Source organism: Metopolophium dirhodum, chromosome 8 (genome assembly GCF_019925205.1).
Source record: "Metopolophium dirhodum isolate CAU chromosome 8, ASM1992520v1, whole genome shotgun sequence".
NCBI classification, from domain to species: domain Eukaryota; kingdom Metazoa; phylum Arthropoda; class Insecta; order Hemiptera; family Aphididae; genus Metopolophium; species Metopolophium dirhodum.
The window spans coordinates 16,767,022-16,780,296 of record NC_083567.1 but is presented as its reverse complement, the minus strand read 5'-3'; the positions used below and the strand labels follow the sequence as shown (position 1 = coordinate 16,780,296).

Genomic DNA, 13,275 nt, shown 5'->3' with positions numbered 1-13,275 from the left:
TTTTTCTTAACTCAAAATAATTTGCTAATTTTCGTGATTTTTGTCAATTTTTGAACTTTAAATGCTTAACCACCAACAATATTCACTTTCTAATCGAACAAGATACTGAAGTTGAAAATCGAAGCATTATTTCGAATATATATTGTGTACATAGACAAAATAAAATTTAAAAAAAACACATCATTTTAAAATCAATACATTCATCGTTCCACTCAGAATCTAAAAACTAAATTATCAGTTTGTTTTATCTTATTTTTCTATTTTACAAAAATAATAGCTTTAATAAATTCAAAACATGACATGGTGTCTGTAATAGTCAGTGTCAATGTTTGTTTTATTGTAATGACCAATTAATTAAATAATACCATTGAATATGAATTATGAGCTTAATTTTAAAAAATATGAACAATAATTGTAAAAAACTTAAAACACTCACAAAAAACATATGAGGAACCCTCAACTTTTTTTTTCTTCCAGTAATAAGGACTAATGTTACACTTTGTATTAAATGTTCAATGTTTTTGACAAAGCAAAAGTTTTTTATCAACAATTATTAAAAAAACAACAAAAAAATTCGAAAATTTAAAATTTCTAAGGTTCTCAAAAAGAGTTAAAATATTTTGAAAATTATTCCATGCATAAAAATTGCTAATATAAACATATTTTGGTGAACAGTTCAAGATATACGGTTATTGGTTTTTTAATTTTAAAAAAATAAGAGAATAGATTTTGTCGTAAACTTGGTTACTTATTAATTAAAACTATTAAAACAAGTACGGAGAATATGTTACTTTTTGACACTACAAACTACCAACTAGAAAAGATATTAAAGTTGAAAATCTTGGTATTTTTACTGCTCCGAAATATGACGACAGACCCAAAAATAAAGTCCAATTAGTCTAAAATTAATTTTTATGCCTCATAAAAATTATCAGTGTTTAAACTTATTTAAATATTGGTGTTAAATTAAAATAATAATATTCAAAAGTAAGCGTTTAATTTAACTTGTGGTTAAATTATTTTTGTCTATATATTTGAAATAGATACTATTTTAGATTCTGAGCGAAGCGATGAATGTATTGATTTTACAATGTGTGTTTTTTTTTTTTTAATTTTTTAAATTTTTTTTTGTGCCTGTCATCGATTTGAGTTATCGAGATTTCACTGCATATGCAAAGAGCAAAGGCAAACGACGACTAAATTGAGTATTGACACATAAAATCGAATGGCATTTATTTTGACATACAAAACGTTTATAGCGATAACAAAAAAATAATATAATGACTTGTAAAGGTGCGTAGGTATACAATTAATAGATAATACATTAATCAATAATAACAGGCATATTATATTCTATATGATTACGTTTCAGTACAGAATAAGACAAGTAGGTATAATTAGTGAAAGTAGGTATATTAATTGGCCAGAATGCTTTGGCGAACCAAACAAAATTAAATTAAGAAAGTTATGAATTGTTAATGATTGTAAACGCGATGGACATTATTTATATTGACAAAACAAGGGTGTAGGGACTAAGGGAATTTGGAGTGAATGGCACTCCAGTAAGTTTAAATCATTTGTATGAACTGAAATCGACAAATTTTACTTAAATTTTTTTCTTTTAATAAATAAAGAAGTAAAGTTTATAAAAAAAGCAACGGTACGTAGTGTTCCCAAGTAGTCACCCATCCAAGTACTAACTACGCCCGACGTTGCTTAACTTCAGTGATCGGACGAGATCTGGTGTATTCAACGTGGTAATTACTATGGTCGTTGGCGAATGTAAGTCGAAAAATTATAATATTTAAATAAACTATCTAACAAAATGTTATTCATGTTTTTATATTATATTACAATAATATAAGTTAATTATAAGTAAATAATGGATTATTAGGTTTAAAATATGATTCTAATATGTTTTAAAAAATCCAAAAATATTTTCTTAATAATCCTTAAACTATAGTAATATATAATATATTGCTTTACTGCTCTAGTTATATGCTTTTTTTCTTCAAATAGTATAAATATATATTATAATATCAATAACTGAATTACCAGTTATAACAGTGCCGCAACAAACGCAGGGGCAGCCGGGTCAATGCCCCTGTAGAGGGCTGCTAATCGTTGGCTCAAGGAGCCCTGACGGCGCACAGCATCTACTTTAAATTTTTAAATAATTGCATTGTAATCTAATGTTTAAATCAAATAAAATATATTAAATAAAAATATCTATTTTTATAATTTATCATGTTATCTAATTTGTTGTCGAAGAACAAGGGGACATTTATCCATAATAATACCTATATTTATCTTTAAAATTATATTTTTATAGTGTTTTATTGTTATTGAGTTACTTTTATGTGTGGAAAGCTTTAATTAATATTTATAATAAAAAAAAGAACACTAAAAGTGTAGTTATATTTTAATAACAATACACTGGTCAGCGGGCCTTCACATAAAATTGTTTAGGTTTTTAAAAAAAAAATCACCATCATTATTTATTTTTGTATAGGTAACCTATAAACAAATATTGTATACATATACCTCAGGGTCCAATACATTGACTTTGTCCGGGACCCCAAGAATCCTAATTGTTTTACTGGCCGTAGACAGGGCCGTATATACTTAACCAAAACTCGTTTGTCAGAATTTAAATAAGAAGGGAGGTCAATTAAAAAAAAATAAAATTTGGTAGTGACTCTGCTGAACAGTAGGGTACCAGTGGGTGACTGTTATGGATAGTGTTACATTTGAATTTAATGATATAATATCATTGTATACGAAAAACGATTCCAAGTGGAGACGATTTGACAGCCTAGGATATTGTATACTATACTTATATTGATATTATTAAATATTATTAATACCGTAGCCGGTTAAGTTGAGTTATTATTATTTGTTTATTATCATATTTGTATATAATAATACATTTTAGACGTTTCAATTACCCACGAATAATATTTTTAAAATAGGTATATAAATTACAAGTTACAACGAATTATGAACGATATTTCAAAAATTAATTGCCGAAAATCATTAGTTTTTAACTGAAAACGACAGAGAAGTCTGAATTTGGCGGTCAGTCTTATTTTTAAGTTATATTATAGCTAATTGAACTTTTTGGTATTTTCATATAATATATACGGTGTAGTCACTCGCACACTGCGCTTGCTCGAATAATTAAAATCAAAAACTTCCTTTGACTTGTTATGTAAATCCACCATGGGTGGGTGTCAGAATTATTTTTGCATCATCAATTTTAAAACGTTGATTTACCTAGATTAAAAAAAAAAATTAATTTGTTATACTTAAGCTCGGTAAACTTTAAGCGTTGTACGGGTGCGTAAAACACCGAAAATCGTGAACTTCGTAAGGCTGTACCATAAATACTAATGGCTTCCCGGTAGTAGAGTTTTGGACAAGTACCTACAATCTACATAGGTAACTTATAATAATTCATATTGTAAATTAATTAGGTACCAAAAAAATATAACTTCTCAAACACTGTGTCTATTGAAACTGCCGGGAGAATGTATTAGAATGTCTATAAACTTACGGACCAGTTCAGGCGCGGACTGGTAAAATAGGGCACGGGATGCTACACAATTTAAAGGGCAAATAACATAAATTGTTGGGGCGAATTTAATACATGTAGATTATTTATAAAATATTAATATATTTTATTTTGTTTTGAAAAAATATTGAATATACGTTAAACACGTAAATAAGTACCAAGTTACAAAAAACTTTCAATCAAAGTTGTACAATATTATAGATTACTAGTAATCGTAAGTTGGTAACAATCTGTTGTTCATTAGGTGTCTAGAGTCTTTAAATATATAATAAATAATATTAGGCAAATATATTTTAGGGCAAGGGATGCTGTAGCATCCCAGCATCCCAGCATCCCAGCCAGTCCGCGCCTGGGCGTAACGACTCAAAATCTTCACCGATAGTTTGTGAGCTAACTGTTTATGATGTTGAGGTAAAATAAGAATAGTTGGGCCAAGCGTTGATAGAAATTAATACATATAGTGTAGGTACCAAGTGATTGGATATATTAATATACTATTATATACTATGCTATAATGCCATCTCAAATAAATAATTATATTGATAAGAGATAACAGTTTAGATGACTTTTATTTCCGTTACTATAACCCTATTCAATATTTAATATTTATTATGTAGTATATTATATTTATTTTTATACCATAAATTATGCTATATTTTATAGGTAAAAGATTGAAGGCAGCGATTTTTTTATCGTTATCGTCAATCGTTATTATAGTCATAATTAATAATTTAATCTTGACCGGACCGGTGTTTTTTTTTTTTTTGCTCATGTGTGGGCCGGCCGCGATATGCGATGGCTCGCGCGTTCTCGAAACCGCTTTCAAACGAAACGCGTCCGTTTGAGCGGCGGCCGTATACGAAATTGAAATAAATACCATGATAATATTATATGCGGCGCCTCGTGCAATACCGGTAACCGGTACCGCGAAGTGTGTTGGTTGTCGGGATCGATAAGCGGTGGCCCGCTGCAGTGAGGTATGCGCGGACATGACTGTTTTATCGTTTAACAGCCCGCGACGGCCCGGTATCGATTTCAATCCAAACGCGGTATACCGAATCACGACCGCACGCTGTCCCACATGGCCACATCCTTATACGCCGCCGTTACAGAGATTTTAATAACCGGACCGAAGTCGACCGACGACGGTCGATTGAAAAAGCACTTAAAGTATTATAAAATTGTCGTTATTGGTGACATCTTGTGGCCGGTCGAAAGAATAAAAAACGATATTGTACTAGAAGTATATAGCCCACCCGGGAAGTATATAGAAGTATATAGGTAACAGTAAGTGCGCCCGCAGGATAAAATCCCACCCGGCGCAAGATAAAAATTATTAATAATATAATATTAGCTATAGCGATATTGATATTAAAGTACATGCAGTTAAAAATTCACAGTGGGGGGGGGGGGGGAATGGGCCACTTGGCAACCCCCCCCCCCTGCGGGCGCCAATGGGTAGCACATATTGTGCATTAACAGAAAATAGGAAGTTAAAAGTTTTTGACGTCTTTGTCAATGTTGGACATTTGGGAAAATGGAAAAACTATAGTTGACCGTCGATAAATGTTTATAAGGACCACACCCATTATAACTTAAATACATGGCTACATCCATCGAATTTGTAAATACTAAAAGATAAAAACAATGATATAAATTGGCTAAGTATGAGAAAAACTAGTGCAATATCAATCGTATTTTATGATTAATTGTGTTGAGTTTTATTTATATTAATAATAACATGTCAACCCATAATGCAGGGTCGACGAATTCAAGAATATACATTATATTTATTGAAATATATACATTTTATTGGATAACAAACGAGCCAAAATAGACATTGCATGATAGATAAATGCCATGTAATAATGAAATCGTTCACTTGTATTACAACTGCATCGTTAAGTGGCACTGCAATAAAAATAATTTTAAAAAAAATGCATTATAATATTATGTAGACTGTATAGAATTGTATATCGTTATCGGCACAACCATGACACGATGGTACGTTTTAAATGATATATTCATATACAATAATTATAAAATATTATTCTACAGTATATTATAACAAATACTGTTTGAATTTTCCTTGGCCAACACGTGGGAAGATTGGTCTCCTGTTATGAATTCGTATACAAATCAGGCTATACGCTCATGAATCATAACGTAAAATATTTAATAACATTGTTGGATAATACGAGATAAATTAATGTGCTTGAACGCCATTTAAGACAATACGATTTATTAAAAAAAAAGGTACACTATGATCATATCTGAAGCTTTGTGGTATACATTCGTTGTGGTGGAGTTGGGGACATGCAATTAACAGAATGGTACCTATATAGTATACGGTAGTGGCAGAATTGATTATGATGTGCTTTCCATACCTAATGATGGTACATATTATAATTACGAATTTTTATAAATTTGAATAATATTTTTTGAGCAGGATCACAATGATAATTTATGATGAAAAGTTAAAATATTATATTCATAACGCACTCATGTTTCATAATGTATTATGTAATACATGGACTGCAAATAAACAAAATTGAATAATTAGGTAAGTAGTAAAAAATATATTATAAGATAATATATATTGTTGATAATATTTTAATAAACTACACTTATTTGCTAAATAAAAACTACTTTGTCTTGAAATCGTAGATAACGGTGTATACGCCATGTCGCTATATATCGTAAGTCGTTATATTATGTTAATACTGCAAATGCATTGTTTGATTTTTTTAAATTCGCAATCGTATAAATTGGCAAACGACGTTTCGTGTGATAACGGTCTGTTATTAATGTGTATAGATTTTTATCATTGAACTATAAATTGCACCGATACCGATGATGGCCCTTAGAACGAAATTTTTTTATTTAAAATCGTAGAAAAACCTTTTCCAAAAGAATAATAATTAGGGTGATTTTTTTCTTAGAATATTAATTTTGTCTGCATGATTCAATACTAATTATATTATTTTGCTTCTACAACGGAATCTGTGGAGGTAAAATCTGAGGCCTGCCCTCGACCCCTCTAAATCCGGACATATGTATAATATATTATATATTATAGGCATAGACGCGTATATAGTGTTGTATGCGATCTACCAAAAAAACGGTGAAAATATTCCACGCGTTTCGGGGCGTTCTCTATTATGGGTATTAAACCGTAACGTTATTTTGTCTTATATAATATATAGGTACACACGAGCATATGCATTTTCGTGCACATTTTCTTCGAGATAAATCAATGTAATTTTTTCGAATTCTACAATATACACTGCACTTATAATAATATGCATATACGTCGTGGATGTTCGTGATAAATCGCCAGGACGTGTGTGCATCATGCGCCTAACGTGTGATTATCCAACGGTGCAGCTGCAATTTCCGGCCGATTTATTATAATTTATAGACCGATCCAACCGTGGTATGTATAAAACATAATATATAATATCACCGCAAATACCTATATAATATGACAACTGCAACACAACAACAATATAAAAATTATTATTACAATTATTATCATTTGGATGTGAAAAGCAGCGTAAGCGCGCCGTCAATCCGACTTTGGAACCGTGTGACTTTAAATTAATACCGCGAGAATATTATAATATAGTGCCACATAATATTATGTCAAACATAATATATAATATAATAGGTATAAGCTGGAATCGGGAAATTTATGACGTTGTCGTATTATTATTATATAGAATATTCAATATACAATATAATATACCGCGACTATAAATAGCACACGCACACACATAAAACATATATCGTTAATATACTATATTCTGATAAAAATAATAAATATATATTATTTTATGGTTGTATACACTATCTTATGGTATGGTGGGTGGCTGGAGGGGAGGGTTCGCAATAGTGGCTGAAGATTTATGGTGAATTTAAGGCAACGTACGCAACCGACTGCAATGGCTGCAGTTTAGTAGTCGTTGCATTCAAACGTTGTGATGCGTGTAATAATACTGATAATAATATTCTATAATTTAGTGCAATAATAATACTAACGAGTTAGTTATTTTCACCTATGCACTTGCGCCTCATTGCTTATTATAAATTAGTTATTATTATAGCCAATAATATATTATTGGCCTTGGACAAATATGGTTCAAGTCTCAGCCTCTCACCTCTGCCGCATACTAACCAATAACTGTCATTGACCGATAATGTTATGTGTACTCGCCACTCGGACGATTCGAAAAAGAGGCGAAAGAGAACGAAAAACGTCCTAATTAATGTTATATTAACATCTTGTACCCAACGCGCATGCGAAATCGTATACCTTTAGGTTCATATGCCGTTTAGGATGCTAAAATATTTCAAAAATGAATTTCTATTATGGTAAAACAAACTATTCGAATGAAAAAAAACCTGTATTTTGTTATAGTTAGGTTTGATATGAATGATAATATTATATTATTACTAGTGAAATAATATATTATATCTTGTTATATTTTACTGCACACATAATATTATTAAAATGTTTTTTTTTTTTAAATGTTCATATTATAATCTGTTCTCACCGGAAAGGGAAAAAAGGAGATGTAGGTACATATAATATATTAATTTATTGTATGCATATTATGGACATTGTACTTACGGTACTGGCTGTAGGTATAGTGCATTTGTCATTTGGCATATTATATTATGATTGGATTACATGTACGGTTCATAAAATCATTTTGTTTTTTCGTTATTTATGTGCAGCGGGTCGGGAGAGTGGGCATAAAAGATAATTTTATTAAATGTGAAGATAAACATGTTATATCCATTACCGTCTATACAATACTGTATCAGGTAATAAAGTTTATTTTGCGCTAAATTATCCCACTACTAAGGTACAAAACTGTAAATACATTTTGCGTTTTTCGCCTAAAACCGAAAGAAATATACAATTTAATAGATTTTGGGGTATCACCGGTTTTACGTATACCTAACCTACCATGCTATACCTACTTGGAAGAATATTTCCTGCACCTTCGGCTGGAATAACCGCGCATTACGATATCTTACAAATGCAGCAAAATCTGCCATTTCGATTTGCGTCATGTACTCATGTCTTACAACCTAAAATCTAGTTTGTTTAACGATCTCGTTTATCTCCCTCCCTTCGGTCACATATAATTATTATTATTATTATTATTATTATTATTTTACGACGACATGGCAATAAAAAAAACCTTTGCTAGTGCGTACTTTCTCAGGTTTTCTTACGCGCTAATTTTGTTTATTACATATTATAATATTATTATTACGTACGGACACAAGAGGCGCCCTCCCTTCGATTATATATAGATATCAACGCGTGTGCCAGGTGACGAGTGCTCATTATTTTCAATATTCCCGTCGTCGCCTTGACCCGCAATCGTCTCGACGGACCACCACCGATGCTCGCCGAAGTTCTAACCGAGGATTACGATAACTCCACGACATAACGATTTGTAATTTGTTTTTTTTTTTTGCAAACAACAAACATTATAAAATCATCCGCAGCAGACGTACCTACATAATATAATCTGCATGGTCGTCTGCGGCAAAAAAAAATTGTCCGCACTTCGTGTTCTGCTGTAACGTATATAATATAATAGTACAATAATAACATCAATAGCAATGTTACAAGTTACAACTATTATAAAGGCGATTTACAGATTTCAGTTTTAAAAGTGATGAAGCAAATAAAAACTGTCGTGAAGAAATTTTTCTGAAGTTACATACCTTATGAAATATGAATCACAATTATTAACGCAACGAGATAAAGTCGACCTGCAGCCTACATGGCTATATTATAATGTACTTGCGCTGTAGGTATTTTGACAATCTATCTATCTATTAGAAACATTTGGAGGATAATACTATAGCTATATAGATTGCGCTTGTTAAAACATCGTGTTACTTCTTCTGTCTTCATATGTTGAATTAATTCTTATTATTGCTACAATATCTATTAAGAGAGTATTAATTCTCTCTCTCTATATCGTGTCCCCAAAACCGACGACGGGGCGAAAAACCAAAACTTGTATTTTGCCGCGTCGCGTCGCCAGCATGGTCAGAATAGGAATCACCCTCGTTCGCCGCCGTCCACGGTGTTATAAATACAGATTTGAGATTTCCCTAGGTACCTATATAAATACCTACTCGCACTATCTTTAATAATCTATTAAAATTTAAAAAGACGTTAAACTGTGTATGTAATTTTAGTTTATTGCGTTTTATCATTGGTTATTATTGTTAATCATCAAGAAGATATCTGCACCAATTTCTTTTTAGACGCCGTGATAGGTTTCCAGGAATCGTGCGAGTCACTAGGTAAGTGGTTGGGATGAATTTTTTAAATAATAAAATATAATAAACTTATATTTATTCGTTTCCGATATACAAAAACTATAAAAATCTTGTTGTTACGGACAACGAAAATGTTTGAAATACGAATGTATATATATATAGCACCTCCAAACGCCCCTTAGTTGCTGAAAAGCTCCCCCTAAGTTTTAGGGGCTTGATGTGATATAACGTCTTATACAATTTTGTACGAGATTATCTGTTTATAATATTATTGTCACGAGACAAAACTCCAAGGGATAATCAAAAGCGCATATTCGTAACGTCAACGATGTCCATTACTTTAAAGTCTATAGTCGTACACTCGTACGACGCACGCTCTTATAATATATTGTCTGATCGTCTGCAAATAATAATAATATTGAATATTTTACAAATATTCAATATTATAATACAATCCAACTGTAGGCTGACAACCCATGATGTTGAAACCTTTAGTTTAAAAAAAAAAATACAATCTTGTAGAATACGATTTGTACGGACTTGCATATTATAACATATTACATTTAATATGTATATGGCGGTAAACAGTTGTACCTATATAATATAATATATTATTGATTATTACCTTTCGATCGGATTATTACGACCCGCCCATTACGCGATACATGATGTAAAATGATTTATCGGTTCGCGACCATAGTTATAACGATTAATTATTCTTCATTACTATACGGATACTATAATAATAATAATAATAATACTACGAATGTGACGTGTGTTATTATTATTATTATTTTTTATTATTATTATTACCACAACACGCGGGGGAATGGCGATTCGGTATACCTCCTCTGGCTTTGTGTGTGTTGATTTAATGCGCTCATAAACGTCGTTTTACACTCATAAGACGCGCGCGTGTGCAACGCTACTACGCATGTCATAACACTAAAGGTGCTGCTCGTTATATTATTACGCGCCGTATAGGTATAATTATTATTTAGAACGTCCGAATCGTATTTTTTTTACACGCCGCTGTCAATATTTAACATTATATTATAAAATACGCGAGCGTGTGTGGTACCTACACCGAAATAATATAATAATAACAATATAAATTATTATACACATTATTGTTAAAATATTATAATATACCATTCGGTCAGCCGCCGCCGCGGCCGCAGCAGCAGCAATTATCTTGTTATACCTATAATATATACGTCTGCTGCAAATAACAGACGAGCCGCAATGGCATCGAGGACGTCCGCTACTCGCTGCTAATCCCATAAAATAATAATACGAATATCGTGTGCGGAAAAGCAAGCGCACACGTGCAAAATTAATTAATAGGTAGCGAATATAATTTCATTTATATTATTGTAATCTTTTTGCGCCTCGCATCGCGTCCTGCTCTGCACCTACGTAATAATATTGTATAGGTACCGCCAGACCCAACTGTAGTTGTACACACCGCGTTTGATATAATATAATATATTAAAGTAATTCGATTGCGTACTTAATACAATATGATAAATGGGTGTCGGTGCCATCGTTAGGAATAAAATATATACAGTTAGGTGCGTATATATATATAGGTAGTGTTACCAGTCAGGTACTCGTGAGCCGTGGATTTATGCGCGCTCTCGAAACGACGACGGTTATGAGACCGTCACGTTTTTATGTGCACTTTATGTAAATGCATTTACCTGCACAAGTCGCGCACCCTTCTTGGTCATATAGGAGATACGAGGTACAAAATTATATAGATTTTAATCGTTCAGGAGAGAGGCGCGCGATGTGCTGTAAATTCCTTGCAAAGGATGGCACGCCGCAAAAATGTACAATTATATGACGTATAATCACCCAAAGTTTCAATACCGTCTATAAATGTTATATTGTATTTATTTTACAACTATAAATTATAATATGTTGTACTGTTGTCGCCGCTCGTTTTCACCGCGTGCATCCCGTGTTTTCTTCGCATCTCACCACATCCGGTTCACGACCAATTTTCCCATAAAAAAATAACACCAACTACCAATAATAATCTATTTATTGAAATAATAATTCTTAGGATATGTTATAATATTTTGTATCTGCATTATATTTGTCATTGTGAAACATAATATATTGTTGTGTTTTTTTTATTCGTATCATATTTTTACAGGCCTCACCATTCACCAATCTGGCAATCTGTTGGTAAATAGTTAATACTTAATATCGACGAGTGACGGGCTATATTGTGAAGTCATAATGAGTTACGACAGTCACTGTTATTGCAGTTATAAAGCGTGCCACTAAACAAATGGTTTGACAAATTTTCCTCCAATAAAACGTAATATTATAATATTATATTCCCTGGGTCTCCGATTTAATCTATATCTTTATAGATACCTGTTGACTGTTGTTTCTATATAGATAACGATATGACATAAATATATATTTTTACTAGGGACGGGTTCTCAGACAAAAAATAAATATTTTTAAACAGCCATTTCGTGTTAAATGACTTTAGTAATTTATTTAAATATTTTAATTTTCTACGTTTCTTTCGCCAACGACCATACCACGTTGAATACACCAGTTCTCGTCCGATCACTGAAGTTAAGCAACGTCGGGCGTAGTTAGTACTTGGATGGGTGACCGCTTGGGAACACTACGTGCCATTGGCATTTTTTGATTTATTAATACAAATTATTTTTAATTTAAAATCGTTTTTTTTTGTCATATTTGTCACCTTGACTTTCGAGAATTTTTATTGAACTCCTTCCCGCGATAAATTTAAATAATAATTGTTTATATTATACAACGTTATATACGTTTAACTTGTTAAGCCCCAAGTCGCAACGAGCTTATTTTGATTATTTTGTTGACAAATGGTTAAAAAAAATTCATGTTTTTTTCAAAATAATTTTGTTTTTCTGGATGTATCTCAAAGTACCAACTAAATTTTATTTGATACCGGAAACCACCCTCAAAATCTATTTATTTCCATTTTCCTCTACTCCTATATATCTAAATATTTGACGTCACACACACACACACAACTGTAAAACCCATTCATCGTTTTGCCTAAAATAGTCGTACCTAAAAAACTCATACATTTAAAATGTCTATAAATAGAACACAAAATATAAAAAATTGTTTGAACATTTTAATAAGTAGAACATTTTATTATGAAAATTTAGTGAACAATATATTTATCCAGATGATTGAAAATTTATTTTGCGAAAATATTCCAGCCACACAAAAAAACACATCATTTTAAAATCAATAAATTCATCTGATGAAATATCCGCCCAGTATATCCAAACTAAATTCTATAGAATGAGATAAAAGTTTTCGCGTATATTGTACAGCAATTATTTACTTTTATTATGGTGCTTTGA

The 13,275-nt window shown here is 31.5% G+C and overlaps 1 non-coding gene and 1 pseudogene across 1 annotated transcript; one reads left to right on the top strand and one right to left on the bottom strand.

Moving 5' to 3' along the window:
* Window positions 1–1,652: 1,652 nt before the first annotated feature.
* LOC132951508 (5S ribosomal RNA) lies at window positions 1,653–1,766 on the bottom strand (annotated as a pseudogene).
* Window positions 1,767–12,439: 10,673 nt separating this feature from the next.
* Window positions 12,440–12,558, top strand: LOC132951506 (5S ribosomal RNA). Its single transcript, XR_009665337.1, has one exon. It is a non-coding gene; the product is annotated as a 5S ribosomal RNA (ribosomal RNA).
* Window positions 12,559–13,275: the final 717 nt, after the last annotated feature.